Source organism: Nicotiana tabacum, chromosome 22 (assembly GCF_000715075.1).
Source record: "Nicotiana tabacum cultivar K326 chromosome 22, ASM71507v2, whole genome shotgun sequence".
NCBI lineage: Eukaryota > Viridiplantae > Streptophyta > Magnoliopsida > Solanales > Solanaceae > Nicotiana > Nicotiana tabacum.
In genome coordinates, this window is record NC_134101.1 from 209,423,718 (window position 1) to 209,436,772 (window position 13,055).

General features: G+C 38.0%; 1 long non-coding RNA gene across 1 annotated transcript; it reads right to left on the reverse strand.

Moving 5' to 3' along the window:
* Positions 1-914: 914 nt before the first annotated feature.
* Positions 915-10,710, reverse strand: LOC142176405 (uncharacterized). The gene is made up of 2 exons (XR_012704978.1): positions 1,678-10,710; positions 915-1,579 (listed from the first exon to the last, which is right to left on the reverse strand). It is a non-coding gene; the product is annotated as an uncharacterized LOC142176405 (long non-coding RNA).
* Between the last annotated feature and the right edge of the window lie 2,345 nt (positions 10,711-13,055).

Consider the following 13,055-nt stretch of genomic DNA (forward strand, 5'->3'; position numbering starts at 1 on the left):
TCATTGTACCTGATTGATCGACACAAACAAAGTCAGTAAATAAGAAGGAAAGAGAAGCAAAACACAATAATAGCTACACAAATAGTCAACACCGTAAAGCTCCCCAGCAACGGCGCCAAAAAGTGATCGCAGCGGACTCAACCTAAGGAAGAGTGGGCGCTAATACTTTTACCCAATAGCGGTATCGGGGTCAATTTTCCACAGGGAGCTTCAATTTGGAGTTGAGTGTTTGTATGGTCTAGGACTATGTTTTAGCTCCTAATTGATCTTCTAACATTTTTGGTTTTCTTTTGATTATCAACTACAATATAGCAACTACAAATTTAAAGCTAAGTTAGGCTAAGATATTGATTCTAAGTTGTATGCAATATAGAGAAAGGCACTAGGGTCGTGGCATGCATCTAGGTGGTCAACTAACGGGTAGAGATTCCTAATGCAAGAATGATGAATATGGGACTTATGATATAACCGTTGCACTTTTGTACCTACTCTCACACCTCTCGGTAGAGAGAGTGATTTTGCTCAATTGACACTCTCGAGACCAATTGGGTATGCCAATTTGCCCAAGCAACTTATGGTTCAAGTTGGGTAATTACTCTCTCAAGGTTTAACCCGTTAATTGGGACTACCATTCTCATGGGTCCATCCCAATTCCTTGTTGGAATTAATCTTGGGGTCATAGACTCTCTTTCTCAAGAAGAGTCACGACTCACTAAACTAGACTTAGTGTTTGCAACCACCAAATCTTAATGAAAATATAAGATTAATCCAAATAACAAATACCCAACATCATTCATGCACTAAACAATCACACCCATTAATTACCCACACTAGGGTTGAGCTAGCCATAATAGAAACAGAAATTGAAGAAATAGTAGATGAAATTGACATAATAATTAAATACAATGTTAATCTACTCAATTCCACGTTAATACTAGAAGAAATTGCCCAAAATAGGCTAAAACCATGAAATCTCGAGTTCAGCTACTATCTGATACGAAACCAAAACTCCAAAAAAACTGATCCTAAAAAGTAAAATGTTCTATTTATACTACACAGGAAAAACCGGACAAAAATACACCTGAGGGTCTGGCGCGGACCGCGCACAAATGACGCGCGGCCGCATAGGGTTTTGGGTCTTCATATCTTGCTTCTGGCACTGGGGACGCGGACCACACAAATGTGACGCGCGGCCGCGTGAACTTCATCACGCGGACCGCACTGATTAGGTGTGCGGCCGCATGGGCTTTTGCCTTGAATGATTGGGTCTCTGACACTCTTAGGCGCGGACCGTGTAAAAAGGGGCGCGGACCACGTGAAAAGGGGGGGAACCGCGCATCTTGACTTAAAAATGGCATGGCCTCTGAACTTTCCTGCGCGGCCGCGTGGCAAAACAGTGTGGACCGCGCAGGTTGACCTTGAAAATGCCCAGCCTCTGAACTCTCTTGTGCGGCCGCGTGACAAAACAGTGCGGACCGCACAGGTCATTTTGTTCCCCCTTTCAGTTGTCTTTTGACACTTGGCAAATTTCACTCCTTTTTGAGCCGATATTTGGTATTTGTCATCTTGTCGTTCAAACCTGCAATCAAGCGCAACTTGTAAGCATTTTGGGACAAATTTATAGCAGTTAATGCACAAAGCTTAGGTAAGAATGGATATAAAACATGTAAAAATCACAGTTATCAACGGAGTATGCCGAGGTGGAGAGCCGGTCGAGGTGTCGTTCTGTCGAGGTTCCGGTCTGCGGTCCTGTTATTACATCAAAAATCAAAAAAATGAAAAAGACTAACTAAGCCTGTCAACTATGAGTTACAAGATTCCTATCTATAAGTCTTCTGAAACTTGATCTGGAGTCTTGAATGGTTCATCATGCAAACTTTAGATTTGAACCTCGACGTTTGTTAGCTGCAGGTGCTAGCTCGTTCTTCTTTAGCTTTTTGGATCAAGATCAAACATACAGTGTTTGTGACCTCAGTCATGTCTTGAGCAATCCGCCTCTTGTTTCAGCTTCTACACTTTGGATTCACTCCCTTTTTCCCCTTTTTTTCTTTTCTTATTATTTTTTTTTGTTTTTTTTTTAATTCTGGACTGAGATTACTTCCATTGATCATCTCATCTATTGACTCGCCTTCTGGCCACGAGCTTCTGCTACTTCTAACTTGAACTGTTTTCCTTTGAGACTTGAACTGCTTTCCCTTGAAACTCAAATTATTTTCTCTTGTTCTGCAGGTAGGTGCCTGATTGCTGAAACTTGAATTGTCTTCCTTTGAAACTTACACTACTTTTTCTCGAAACTTGAACTATTTTCCTTCGAAACTGCTTTTCCTTGAAACTTGAGTTGTCTTCCTTCGAAACTGCTTTCCTTTGAAACTTGAGTTGTCTTCCCTTGTTCTCCAGGTGGGCGCCTGATTACAACAAAACAAACAAAACAAAAGAAATTTTCCTGTCCCAGTTTGATATTGGGAACATCTGTGAGTATTAACAAAACTATAAATCACCTGCACTGCTGATGAAGGATGCAATGATGAGAGTAAAATTAATGACTCGACTAAGATGTGCGTCTTCTAAACGTGATTGAGCTTGCGGAAAACTATAAACTAAGCTTGACTAAAGTAAAAACTGACCCTATTCTCCAGGCGGGGCCCCCTGATTTCAGGAAAATTAAACATTGATAATCTTAAGAAAACTAAAAAAATAACCCCCTTTTTTTCAAATTCAGACTTCTTTTTTTTTAATTATTATCCTAGGAGAAAATTCATCGGACTAGGTTTTCTATCTAATGAGAAAGATTTATCAGACTAAGATTTCTATCCTAGGAGAAAGTTCATCAAACTAGGTCTTCTATCTTATGAGAAAGATTCATCAGACTAAGATTTTGATCCTAGGAGAAAATTCATCAGACTAGGACTCTTTTCTTATCTTAGGAGAAAGATTCATCAGACTAAGATTTTGATCCTAGGAGAAATTTCATCAGACTAGGTCTTCTATCTTAAAAGAAAGATTCATCATACTAAGATTTTGATCATAGGAGAAAGTTCATCAGACTAGGTCTTCTATCTTAGGAGAAAAATTCATCAGACTAAGATTTTGATCCTAGGAGAAAAGTCATCAGACTAGGTCTTCTAATTTGTTATCTTAGAAGAAAGATTCGTCAGACTAAGATTTATATCCTAGGAGAAAATTCATCAGACTAGGTTTTCTATCTTAGGAGAAAGATTCATCAAACTAAGATTTATATTTGGAGGAAAATCCATCAGACTAGGACTTTTTATCCTAGGAGGAAAAATGTGAAGATCAATGGCAAGATTTTATGCACAATAGCAGGACAAATAAAGGCAAAGATTTGAGAAACTTCCCTTTGTCGGCTCTTCTTGTCTTTTCTTTTTCTTCTCTTTTTTGTTGTTATTTTTCATTTTTTTTCTTTTTGAATCACTTTCCTTGCACCGCTTTGTTCCTATTTCATACAAAGAAAAATTTGTCAGTTATGAAAATGGTGGTCGATTTGTGGCCTTGAGTCTTGGGCAGCCTGGCTTCTGCTCAATCAGCTTGAGTCGGTCTCAAAAGACTTTTTGTTCTGCACCAACTCTGATTGTTTCACACCAATACCATTTGTATTTGCAGCTCAAACAGCCTTATCCCAATTGGAGATCTTTGTTTATGTGACCTTTTCCGATATCTTGAATGATTTCCTGCTTTTGAGCAATTTGTCTGTCGGAGAGAATCACCAGTTATCTTTGCTTGTGCCAAGTAGGCTGACAAGAGTCTTTAGGGGGAGCCTTTGCATGAATCCTTAAGGCATGTTGACAGTAACAACTGAGTGTGCTGGCCAAATTCACTTTGTGCAACTAAAAAGCTGGTAGCAGTTTTGAAATCTTTTCTTGCTTGTTTTGACAAGGACTGACTCAGAGTGGAGGACACAATGGTGCAAAGAAACAAGTATTAACAAGAAATGCCCCTGTCAGAAGGACAGAAAGAAGAATTTTATTTTCTTTTTTTTCAATAACTAGCATTAATGATCATGACATGCATTTTGGACTTAACAGTCGATCTATCAGACTGACCAAATCCTCCCTTTCACCATTCTTATGATCTTTGAAGTCGGGCCTATCCGTGTCAATCCTTTACATCAGCTTCACGACTCACTTTCGACTAATGGTGCCCCGAGGAATTTTCACCAACAAGTCTCACTCATTTATTCATCTCTACTTACCGTCGTCTTACTGTGCCCGTGAGGGTTTTCACTAATAAGACTCTCTCATTTTTCCTTTTCTTTTTCTTTCCCTCTTTTTGTGAGCAACTTGACGATGTTCTACGTCGTGTGACAATTGTTGCTCATTGCATGCGTCTCTTGGCATTCTTGAAGGCATATTGGGAGGTTTTTATTTGGAAGGTTTTTGGATAGGGTTGGAAAGAAAGGTCGGCATGAAGGCTCAAAATAAACTCAAAATGAGGGGTTGTAGACTTACAACTCTTGGAATCGACTCTTTCAAAAATGAAATAAAATCTTTGCCCCAGTTTTAGATGCTGGGGATTTTTTTGGGTTTTTTCTTCTTTTTTTTGAATTCTTATTTGGTTGGACCGAACCGTGAGACTGCCTACGTATCCCTATTTTTTAAGGAATCAGGTCGAACGTAGTTCAAACATCTGACCTAACTAATTTTTTTCATTTTTCTTTCTGTTGTTTTTCTTTTCTTTCTTTCTTTTTCTTTTGTTTTCAAAACGAGTTGCCCCAGCTCCTATTTTTTAGGGCATGGACCTTTGACAATTTTTTTTTTTTTTTGAACTTTTTAAGAATTGCCCCAGTTTGTACTCTTGGGACATGGATTTTTTTTTTCTTTTTGTTCTTTGTTTTTTTTACTCTTGATTCCAAAAGAAGGTGGTCAAAGAAAATAACACAGGTTCAAAAGGGGTAACAAAGGATATAAAGTGTTTGGGTAGCAGAAAAAGGGCCTCCCAACCTCGAAAAAAAAAATTTCGCGATCACAGCATTGACGAACATGTCTGTCTTCTAGGTGTGCCGTGGTCACAAGACATTTTTCATCCCTTGGTGACAAACTTTCCAACAAACTTCAATTGATTAAACATCCTCAAGCCCGATCTTCACAATAATTTGAAAGTGAATTTTACTCGACCTTAGTTCCAAAGTACTCCATCTCTTTATTCATCCTCAAATGTATTTTTTATGATTTTTTTAGTTATCCAATTCCAGATTAAATCAGTTCCTAAGATCTGGCCAAAATTTCCGCATGCATGTCATGTCATTAGAACTAGCGACAAAAAAAATAGGAACAGAATGACACAAAAGGACAAACTGTATTTTATTGAGTAAAGGATGAAAGAGTTTTACAACTAAACAAGCAACCCAAAATACGAGTTACAACCTTAAAATAACCCGAATAATGAAAGTAGCAACAGAACAGACAGACAAGACTCACACAAACAGAATGAAGGGATAGAAGAGTTTGACTCAATAAAACAAATAAAATCTGGATCACAACCCTGAAATAACCCAGATAATAGAAAAAACATCAAAATAAGCTACCAATATTCCTTCCTAGTGAGGAGGGAATGATTTTTCAATTGTTAGGCTTGACATTTAGCCACAAATTTGCTCATCAGAATCAACAGAGCCTTCTCCAATTTCACCATCATTAACTTCAGTTAGCAAGTTCCCGAGAGGATTCTCATACTTCATGTCACCAGGCATCATCCTCACAAAGTGTGCATCGTGATGGGCAGGTAAAGGATTCTGCGCAATATTCTGGGTGTCACTGTCTTAGATCACAATCAGGTTTTCCTAGATCATCCTTTCTATTTCTCTTTCAAATCCCGACAACTTTCAACATTGTGCCCCTGAGCATTGGAATGGTATTCACACATTTGAGAAGGGTCAAAGCTTCTTGCACGTGGGTCCACGTGATTTGGAGGAATAGGTGCAATAATGTCATAATGCTTTAATTTCTCAAACAAGCTTGCATAGGACTCTCCTATTGGTGTAAAATTATCTTTCAGCCTTTGTTCCCCTCTATACCTCTGGCTTGGATGTGGGTTATAGGGCATTTGAAAATTTTGTGGAGGCTGGTGGAGATTTTGCGATGCTGGTGCTCGCCTTCTAGGGTGTCTTGGTGGCCGAGCGACATACTGATGTGCATCAACAGAGTATTGAGGGTTCTGAAGTGGATAATAGTATTCAGGGGAATCATGGGAAACTTGATGAGGTTGCTCAAACCTTCGAGATGCTCTCCTAGGACCTCTTCTCGACCCTGATGTCATCATGATTTCTTCGTGCTTCTCATTCGTGTCACTAAAATTATTAGATTCAATCGGGACAGCCTGAGTTGCGGCTTTGAGAATTGCTTGACTTATAATTTTTCCTGTCTTAAGACCATTCTCGATCATTTCCCCCATTTTGATTGCTTCCGAGAAGGATTTACCCACTGCGGACATCATGTTTTGAAAATAATCTGGTTCTTGAGCCTGAAGGAAGACAACGATTAACTCGTGCTCATCTATGGGTGGCTTAACTCTGGCCGCTTGCTCTATCTATTTAATGGCATATTTCCTGAAACTTTCAGTTGGTTTCTTCTTCAAGTTTGAAAGGGAATTGCGGTTTGGGGCAATGTCAATGTTGTATTGGAACTGTTTGACAAAGGCTTGTGTCATGTCATCCCAGACATACCAGCGAGACATGTCTTGATCCATAAACCATTCGGAGGCTACTCCTGTAAGACTTTCCCCAAAATAAGCCATCAACAATTCTTCATTTCTTCCCGCACCTCTCAGTTGATTGCAATACCTTTTCAGGTGGGCTATGTGATCTCCATGTCCATCATACTTTTCAAATTTGGGAGTCTTGAAACCAGGCGGCAAGTGGACATCAGGGAATATACATAGATCTTTGAAGACAACACTCTTTTGACCTGCCAACCCTTGCATATTTTTCAACCGTTGTTCTAAGATTTTCACTCTTTGGGTCATTTCTTCCTCTACCATCTTTCGGGCAGGCTTCTCAATGTTTGTAGGAAGATCAAACGAGTACGAGTGGTACTCAGGAGAGTGGTACTGCTCTTGCTGTGTAGCAAATTGTGACTCATGACGAGGCTGTCCTGGACCACTGGCCCATGCTTGACACATTTTGGTCATTTGCTGTTTCAGTATTCTATTTTTCTCAAACACAGTAAACTATTGTTGAACCCTCTAACCCTGAGTCTCTTGAGCACTTGTAATAGCTTCGATGTCAATTATCATTTTTCCTTGGATCTTGTGTTTCCAGCTTACCACAAACCAACCACCTCAACTTTCTTCACAATTCAAAACAAAACATGTTAGAATGGACTAAGTCGGTCCTTATTATTATCAATATTTTTTCATTTCTTTATTTTTTTTCATTTCTTTTTAATGGTGATCGAACCTGATGTGGGTTGCCTACGTATCATGTGGGAACATGAATCAGATCTTGCGTAGTTCGAGAAGATCATGAATAAAGTAAATAAACTAACCTTTTTTTTGAATATTTTATTTTATTTTTTTGAAAGAAAGACTTATAAAGAAGAAATGGAATATTTTTGGATTTTGATTTTTCTTCAACATTTTTGCAAAGAAAGACTTCTAAAGAAGAAAGAAAATATTTTTGGAATTTTATTTTGAATTTATGAAAGAAATGATTATAAAAAAAAGAAAATATTTTTGAATTTTCTTTTCAATTTTGAAAGAAGAATGAAAATATTTTTGGATTTTTGGAAGAAATTAAAAGAAAATATTTTTGTATATATATATATATATTTTTTTAAAAACAATTAGGGCCTAAAAGAAAGGCTTTCTAAAGAAGCAAGTAATGCAAAATATTTTTGGATTTTTGAAAATTGGGTCTAAAAAGACTTTTCTAGAGAGGAAGTAAAGGAAAATATTTTTGGATTTTTTTAAAAATTATGGGCTGGAACCGATGAGGTTTGCCTACATATCTCATATCCGGTGAGAATCAGACCCGCATAGTTCGCCAAATTTTGACGGAACAGAAAAAACATGACTTATTTTGAAATGACTTTTTTTTCAAAAATTTGGCAGAGTTTCAGGATGTTGCAAATACTTACCTCTCACTCTAGATTTTTTCTTTTTTTTCGATTTTGATTTTTTTTTTCTCTTTTTTTTTCATTTTCTTTCCTTATTCTAGAAGCCAGTCAACATGCAAGCCGAAACAGAAAGATACATAAGTAGCACGTAAGATGCATCAGGATGGTTTTTTAATTCGGGTACACTTATCCTAGGCGGACCCAACCCCTGTGTTGAGTCCCTAAAGTCAAATGCACGTGATGCAAACGAGCGTTCCTACTAGGATCCGGCAAGAGGCTATGTTATTCTAGGTTTAAGACTTGGGTGTATTATTCACCTGGCTTACCCGAGCGGATAGCTTGAGCCGAGGGGGGCAGCGTACCGGGAATACAGAAGCTTCACCGGCTTTGCAACTTGTCCAAACCTCGTTCTAAAATTGGGATATGACTCTAACAGAAAAGAAGTCACACGATATGCACACTTCCCAAATGATTTAGAAGACTCAGAGAGAAGAGGGTTTCGTAACAATTTATATACAGCCCAAATAATATCAAAGCGGTAACAGGCGGCATTTAGCACATTAGGCTCAAACATGTAAAAATCATATAACAAATAAAAGTCAATCATAACAGCTATTCTAATCTCGAATTCTGAACCCTGAACCAGAGATTCTAGGTTCGATCCCCAGCAGAGTCGACAGAGCTGTCACACCTCCTTTTTACATACATCCCCATAAGGGTATAAGGGAGTTTTTCCAATTAAAGGACAATCGGAACAAGATTTATATTATTAAAAGATTTAGAGTCGCCACCTGAGATAATTACGGTGTCCCAAGTCACCGGTTCAAATCCCGAATCGAGGAAAGATTGACTCTGTATTACAGTCCACGAACCAGAAATCCGGGTAAGAAATTCTATTAACCCGGGAGAAGGTATTAGGCATTCCCGAGTTTCGTGGTTCTAGCACGGTCGCTCAACTATTATAATTAGCCTATTATCTGATTTTAAAACATTTTGAACCTACGTGTATTTTAACTTAAAATCGTTTTTATTTATTTTAAAGAAAATTTAACGTCGTCTAAAACATGTCTTTGGACCGCGTCACATGAAATGCACCCGCAATCCGAAACACATTTTATTCAACGCTATCACGATTTGGATTTGAGTCACATGAAATGCACACCCGAGTTTAGAAAATTAATATTATTAAAATAATGCGCCTAAAGCAACTATACGTTTTTAACTTTGCGAGGGCCATGGAAATTTGCTAAATGGCGCGCCTCAATTTCTAAGGATAAAACAAAATTAATTACACGAGTGCCATGCAATTGCCATTTTTGTTTGGCACGACGCACCTCGAATTATTCCAAAGCATTGCACATATCTATGTCACAAAATGAAACCTTACTTATTTTTTTTTCAAATCATTTAAGAATTCTTAAAATAATAAGAGAACTTAACAACTAAAATCATCAATTTTTAAATCAAATTAACCCAAGAACATGCCAAATATTAAGCCAAAGAATTAGAACTCTTCCAAACCCTTTTAAGTAAAAAAATAAACAAAAACCAAATGAGCATTAAGCATTCTAACAATGTTTATGAATTGGCCGTTTCCAAGCAAAGGATTAATAAATCGATACTTTCAAACTTCAGTTGCGATCATCTTTTTACTCCTTTTCTAAAGTCAGATTCCACATTTTGTAAAGAAAAAAACTAAAAGTCTTTCCCTGTCAAAATCTCACATATAACAATCTCTTGCAAATTGTTTCTAAAAATCAGAATAACATCTTTCCGGCAACAAAACCAAACTGAACTTTCACAATACCCAATAAGCTTTTAAATAACATGTACGTGTGTATATTAGAAATATTTTTACGCTCAGGCTGCATATTCAAGTTTCAAACAAAGCCAATTCTCAGCCATCACATATTTGAATTCGAATGACCAAACAAAAATTAATTTAGTCCACGTAAATCCAAAATTATGCGGATTCCATAACAGAGGACAAAAATTTACTAATTTAGATTGCAATATAACCTGCAATTAAAGCATGATACTCACTTAACACACATTAGCCTCGCAGCGGCAATACAAAATGTCGAAATAATAGAGTAGCGATTTCACAAGATAACAAACTTCCGAAAACATACTCGTCGACAAACGGAGAAAATTAATGAAAGCTCAAATAAATTCCCCTATCTTAAAATGGTTCTTCCAATGCTTACATTCATCATAAATTACAATAACAAAGATAGAAAAGGGAAGGAATGAACCTGGGAAAGAGTGAATCTCTCAATGTTAGGAAATCGGCAGCTCACAGATTAGACTCTGAAATTCTATCAAGAACAGCAATAGTGGACTCAAACCGCGAATAAACCTCGACCGGCAACCTCAATTCAACAGCATTTCAAAACAAATCCATGTTTCAAACAAAAAATTGAAATCCAGAGAAGAAGAGGGATTCAAACTTATTTTTGTTTTTTTTTCATTTTTTTTAGTATATTACCTACTCTTGTGCGCGTTGGTTTTTGAGAGATGGGTCATAGCCTATTCTTGTTCCTTTTTTGTATATATGTGTGTCTAGTGAAGAGGGTTTTTGATAGTAGGGAAAGAAGAAAGGATTTGGTGAAGGCAGCCCTCTCTTTTTATGCTCTGCGGCTGATTTTTTTTTTTTGCCCTAGAGTCTAGGTCTATTTTATTTGTATTTTTAGCTTATTGCTCTTAGGTCCTTCAAGTATTTTTATTTATTATTTGTCCCAAAGAAGAGTCTAGAAGGGTCCCTAGAGTTAGCTTAATGAGTATTGGATATTAGACTTAATGGGCTAATCCGAATTGAGCCAAGAATTGAGTTCTAAAACTCTTAAAATTGTGATCCAACACCTTAATTAACTTTTTTAAAAATAAGATAAAAAATACTACACAATGCAAAATTTAATCCTAATTAATTAAACTAAACTATATTAAAACATTAAACTATTATATATATTTTTTGTATTTTCAAAATTATATAAAGATAAAAATAAAGTACTATTTTTTGTAATTTTTTTTAAATTTATGAAAGATACATAAACTAAAATATTTTTTGTAATTTTCATTTTTCTTGTAATAAAATAAAGTAAAAGAGTCAAAATTAGTTGAAATAACGATATTAGGCCTAAACTAAATATTTACATGCTAAAATATAAAAAATCTTGGGGAGGGTAAAAAATCACATGTCTACAGTTCTTTCTAATAAGATGGTGTTTAGTTATACATACTAGTACTATTCCATGGTACTAGCATCCCTTTTGCCGGGGCGCTACGTTTTTTGAATTGATGTATGTGGTTCCATAGCAGACACTGCCGCTCGCAGGTAGCGAAGCATCCTCCTCTCAGAAATCTTGGTGGGTCCCTTTTCTTCCGGGGGTTATGCTGTACATATTTTGTTATAAATTACCACTTTTGAAGTATAGTCGGGGCCTTGTTGCCAACATTATCATAACTATCTTTTGTATCCTTAGAGGCTCCGTAGATGTTTTGTGTAGGTTTTGTACGGGTATTGGATGGGTCACTAGACTATGTTCTAATTCTAAACTCTTGTTTCCTCTAAACTGTAATTGTATGAAATTTTGGAAAATTAATTATGGTTTGAGGATTCTAATATAAAATGAACTAGCAATGTTTCATGTACGATTTTTCCTACTGTCTAATTTAAATGAAAGCATGGTTTCTTGATCATAGTGAATTGGGTAGAAGGTGTCTAAAAGACTTGCTCAGTTGGGTTCACTCGATTGAGCGCCGGTCGCGCTTCCCGAGGTTGGGGTGTGATAAACTTGGTATCAAAACCTAAGGTTTTAAAGCGTCCTAGGATGTCTCAGAGCCGTGTCTAGTAGAGACCTTCTTATCGGTGTATTGTCGACCACATTTATAAGTAGGGGGCTACTTGGACATTTAGGAATAATACCCTTCATTATTGGTCTATATCGTGCGTTAGAGCGGGATGCGAGGTTGCTTTCCTCTAACTCGTGCATTGTTCTATCTTTCAGTAAATGGCACCTAAGAGAAAAGCGAGAATTGGCCATGATGCCAATGCCACCTCAGAAGTGGATGATGCTTCCCTACTTGATACTGCGGGTGAGGGTAGTTTCCCTGTTATCACCCTGCCTGATTCTTCTATTCCAGAGCAGACTACCCCAGTTCCTACACCTACGGAGGGTACCACCATCCCTTCCGCTGATATTCCTATCCCGTCTCCAGCCCCAACTTCCGGTTTCCGTATTTCTGATGGGGATCTTAGGGGAGCTATCCAGATGCTGACTCAGCTAGTGGCCTCTCAGGCCTAGATGTCAAATGTTGCACCTAGTTCATCTAGCCAGCAAGGGGATTCCACCAGTTCCAGGGAGAACAGATTTCTTCAACTAGACCCTCCAGTGTTTACGGGTGCAAATCCAGAAGAAGACCCCCAGGATTTTATTGATGAGATGCACAAGACCCTCAGGGTTATGCGTGCAACTGAGAAAGAGGGAGTAGAGCTGGCTGCCTACCATCTGAAAGGGATGGTCTATTCATGGTTTGAGTTGTGGGAAGATTCCCGTGAGGACGGGAGCCTTCCGGCAAGGTGGAGCGAGTTTGCCGACGCCTTCGTAGATCATTTCCTACCTGTTGAGACAAGGGCAGCCCGTGCAGAAGAATTTGAGAATCTAAAGCAAGGTAGTAGGAGTGTGTGGGAGTACCACATGGAGTTTTCCCGCCTGTCCAATTATGCTATTCACATGTTGCCCACAATGGAGGCCAGGGTATGCCGGTTTATTCAGGGCCTTAATCTTTTGACTATTAATGAGGCTTCTACAGCTACCTTGAATTCTAACATGAATTATGGGAATATGGTGGCATTTTCTCAGGCTACATAACGCCGTAAACTGAAGAACAAGATGGAGAGAGAGGGTAACAACAAGGCCTGGTCTACGGGCAACATGGGAGAGTCACAAGGTGGGGGAAAATCAGCTTTTGGGGGAGGATCATCAG